Source organism: Alnus glutinosa, chromosome 4 (assembly GCF_958979055.1).
Source record: "Alnus glutinosa chromosome 4, dhAlnGlut1.1, whole genome shotgun sequence".
In the NCBI taxonomy this organism is placed as follows: domain Eukaryota; kingdom Viridiplantae; phylum Streptophyta; class Magnoliopsida; order Fagales; family Betulaceae; genus Alnus; species Alnus glutinosa.
The window spans coordinates 8397529-8402666 of record NC_084889.1 but is presented as its reverse complement, the minus strand read 5'-3'; positions in this window follow the sequence as shown (position 1 = coordinate 8402666).

Sequence of the window (5138 nt, the reverse complement as noted above, 5' to 3'; positions counted from 1 at the left end):
TACTCCTCTTCATTTCTCTTGGTACATGTATTCCAGCTCTCATATATCTTCTTACATCAATAATAAAGTGTTAAATTATCAATTTTCAATCGCCGCCTGGATGTCGGCAACGGATTCTTTGAAGTCTCAGGAGTTTGCCGGTGGTCTTCTCCACATCCATTGCTACCTGGATGTCGGCGCGTGCTTCCCATGCGCCTGAGCGCTCTTCTTAACAACCGGCACGTGAAGCTCACGCTTGCCTCCTCCTCCACCATCCGCTTCAGCCCCCGGCGGCTCCAAATGATTCTAGTTCTCCTTGTTGTTGAGAGGCCACCCTTGGGCGACGCGTGGTTCTCACGCGCCTCCAGGAACGGCTCCCACCCAACCTATACAAGTGCTGTTGTTTGTGATTTTTTATTTTTTAATATATTTCTGGGCTTTTTGGCTGTATCCCTCTCCCTATGTTTACCCCTATTTTTATATTTGGGTCCTTGTGACTCAATACACTTGTCAAATCACCTTTAATAGTGACTCCGGCTTTGTAGCATCCATGCCTCGAGTTAAAGGGCCCGCATCTTCGAAAACATTGTCTCCGCGTTCTTATGTTCTTAGGTTTATTTTTGGGTTGCCCAAGCCCACTGTATTTTTTATTTCTTGTTGTAATTAGTTCTAATGTATCTATAAAAAGTAAAAAAAAAAAATAAACAAATTTGATACAGCCTTAGGTCACAGACCTTGGCGTCAATACTATCAATTAAAATATTAATTTTTTCCTAGAAAATAAATAAAGTATTTAATATATATGGTCAAATGGATCAAGCGAATATGCCAGAAAAATTAGACCCACCGACTATGGTTTTGGTTTCTTCCCCGCTACATAGAGATATTGTACGTTAACAAAAAATTGATACCCAAACCTGGCCTCTTAAAATAAAATGATAAATGATAAATTTACAACAACACCACAATAATTGTACAACACCTAGATATGTAAATAAGTCAGTCCGTTCGACAGCTCGCTCGATACCCGCTCGGTTTAGCCCGATCCGAACTCGAGCTCGATACTGTAGAAACTCGATCGTTACTGTTGAAACCCGCTCGATTAGTAAGTGATACATACCCGACTCGCTCGACAAAACTCGATAGGGGCTCGCGAGCTCAACTCGTTTAAAGCTCGACCGGATCGCTCGCCCGACTCGTTAGTTCGACTCGTTAGCTCGTTCATATCTTACATATATATTAGTAAATAGTAAACATAGTATAATATATATAGTATTACATATTAATTATAATACTTTGATAACAATATTTAGTATGTTAAATTAACATATTAAGTTATTAATAGTTAGTATATAACAATATAACAATATTAAATAGTTAGCATATATATATAAACACATATATCACATCACACATGGTTAACAATAGTTATATATTATATTTATATTATAGTTACTTAGTTATATAGAATATATTAGACTTACTATTTGTTCACATTATACATATACCATTGTTTATACTCTGTAGTTATATATAATAACATATTATTAATTTGTTACTTATAAACTATAGTTATATAATATATTTTATAATATGCCTTATATACTTACATATTATATATTTATGTTATTAATAAATGCATAGAGGTTGTTCATAAACTTGGGCTTGAATTTTGCTTTGATCACTCATTGAAAAATTTAATAGTTTACATCGAGCTCTAGTTGAGCCGAGCTTGTCTAGTAACCCGGCTCGGCTCGAATGTCATTTTCAACGAACTCGAGCTTGCCCGAGTTTTAAACGAGCCGAGCTTGAACATGTAATTTATAGCTCGGCTCGAATTCGAGCTCGACTATTTAGGCTCGACTCATAAACGAGCCAGTCTTGAAATCTTCGAACTCGACTCGGCTCGGCTCGATTACATCCCTAAGTCAACACCCCTTCACATGAGGTGGGCCCCACACACTGGACCCCACCCCATATGAGGGGGTGTGAAGGAGTGTTGTGAAGTTGTTATAGTATTATTGTGTAGGTATCAAGGCCCAAATAAAATTAGTCGATCTTGATTTATGAACTTTCCGCAATGCTGATGTAATATTTTCTTGGGAATTAAGTTAGAGACTAATAAAGAGTAAATCTCTAATTATTTTATAGTATAATAAGGAATAGATCTCTAATTTAGATTCTTTTCTTATTAGAGTAATTGGTCTCTTATGTAATCGGTAATATATTGTTTCTTTATTTAAAAGGGAACTATTAATAAGAAAATGATGAGTTGATTATTGTTTTATAATACAGTTTACTGTGTTTTGAAGGTCAATACTCTCTCAAAGTAGCCGATTTATCATTTTCTATATACGTTTTGTTACTAGTGAATTCGCATCAGATGCTAATCCTCTTAAAATATATTTCAATAAAAAATGTTAATGTTAAACTCATAATTACAACTCTTTTAAAATTTGTTCATACTTGTTAGAATGTGATTGAAAGGTGTTAAAATTAGTTTTAGTGACCGGCATACTTTAATCATGTACTAAAATTTGCCAACAAGTTATAAAAAAAATTATAAATCAAGTATAGGTCTAGTATTACTTTTTGAATAATGCTAGAAAAACTATAATTTTATCTTACAATGCTATATAATGTGGTATAGTTGAGACTATTACGTCAGGATTGTAGTATAGTTGTAGGATAAAAATGTAATTTTTAGTATTTCTCTTACTTTTTTAGACCTTTGATATGTGAGTTGTAACACCCATGTCCAACATTGGGTTGATGGGGAGTAGCCCGACCACATAGAATCGGTAGTTTATAAAGATAGTTATGAGTGCTAAGTTCTACATTGCCTAGTTGTTAGGTGAAACTAGGCTTTATAAAAAATTCTAAAGAAGTTTCAAATTGACTAGTCCGTATGAGATGATAACGTAGATGGGCCTAACTTTTTTTCTTGAATTATTACAAATTCTCAAGCTCAATTGCCGTCATCGACAAGCCCATACGTAGCATTGGGTGAAACTAACATACACCATCCTCTTGGCATATACATGCATGTAGGGCTGAGCATGGGGCGGGGGGGGGCGGGGATGCCCTTTTTTTGGCCCCGCCCCGCAGGGGTGCGGGTTTCCTTTGGGAAACCCGCAACCCGTAAAAATCCCCATGCACCCACACGGGGCGGGTGGGGATGGGGCGGGGTTGAGGGGCGGGGATCCCCACGGGTGTAGAACACCTAAACAAAAAAAAAAAAAAAAAAAAAAAAAAAAAAATGGTGCAGGAAGAAAAAGAAAAGAAAATATATGAGAGGGGGGGTGATTCTGTGAAGAAGAAGAGAAGAAGAATGGTGCAGAAAGAAGAAAAAAAATCTGGAAGAAAAAGAAAAAGAAAATATATGAGAGGGGGGCTGAGAATTTGTGAAGAAGAAGAGAAAAATAAGGAAGAAGAATGGTGCAGGAAGAAGAAGAAAAATCTGGGAGAAAAAGAAAAAGAAAATATATGAGAGGGGGGGGCTGTGAATCTGTGAAGAATAAGAGAAAAATAAGGAAGAAGAGAAGAAGAATGGTGCAAGAAGAAGAAGAAAAATCTAGAAGAAAAAGAAAATATATGAGACGGTGGTTGTGAATCTGTGAAGAAGAAGAGAAAAAGAAGGAAGAAGAGAAGAAGAAGAATCTAGAAAAAAAGGAAAATATATGAGGGGAGGGGCGGGCCGGGGCGGGGATCCCGGGAAAAAAAAAAGATTAAACCCGCGCCCCGCCCCGCCCCGCACGGGTTGGTTAAAATCCAACCCGTACCCGTAAAAAAAAAAAATCAAAAACCGCAATTTTAGGGGCAGGGGGTGCGGATTGGGGCGAATTTACGGATTTTTGCTCACCCCTACATGCATGCATGATTTATTAAGATTTCAAATACGGTTATTGACAAAATAAAATAAGGTTGATTTCTTCATCTCTCAGTAATTTAATTGTAACAATGGTCCACATTGACGGTGATGGATGCATTCGTATTTGATTACGTCTAAAAGTTCTACCTGTTTCTATATGTATCACTAAATAATTTAATTTGATGGTTGCTGACCTCATTGCCATGCTCATTTGCAGGTTTATGAGATATTTAATTTAATATATGTTACGTACGTACGTACGTGACCATTTTTCGTGTTGGCCGGGCCGTGAGACCATGTCCCGCCTTAACCCATGCAACAGTTGGTTCTTTGTGGTAGAACACTTTCTTCCAGCCATCTCTGTAGCTTTTTTGACATCCGTGCCTCAAATCATCTGTTCGGCCATTCACCAGTTGCTGATGTTCTGTGTTTGTGTTGTTTATGTTATTGTTTTTCCTTTTCTTTTTATGTTTTTCTGGGTTATTTTGATGGATATTTTTCTCCCTGTTCACCCATGTAATGGTATTTAGGTCCTCGTGACTCAATACACTCTAAATATCACATTTATTGGTGACCCCAATTTTGTGGCATCCGTGTCTCAAACTATTGGGCTAGCATCTTCGAAAGCATTGCTCCTGCGTACTTTCGTTCTTAGTTTTAATTTTGGGTTGCCCAACCCTAGTGTTTTTTCTTTCTTGTAATTTTGTTTCCCGTATCTTAAAAAAAAAAAGAAGTCTTTATTAAATTATTATGCATGAAACTTTTATTTGAGTTTACCAATTAACTATTTATTAATTTATTTTTTTAATAAGGACAAATCTAACGACTAATTTGTAATACACGTAAGCGAAGTGAGATAAAAGTCGTTATAATTAACATTACTATATATAGAGAAATGATTAAAACACTCACACTACACAATAATGACACAACTCCATTGTGCCTTGGTGTTGTGTCATTGTTGTGTAGTATGAGTGTAAAGATCACTCCTCCTATATATATATAGGAAAATGTTAGATTTACAACACCAATACAACAACCGTACAACAATCTCTCACATGAGGGTGGGTCCCAGTATGTGGGACCCATCCTCATGTGAAGGGTTGTTGTACAGTTGTTGTATTGGTGTTGTACAAGAATCAAATCCTAGATATATATATATTGTATTTGTAACTTTGTTAAGGGGGCAAGCAATTTTGTCCCAACCAGAAGGCCATTATAGTAACTTTACACCACTTCATTGTGCCTTGGTGTTGTGTCATTGTTGTGTAGTGTAAGTGTAAAGATC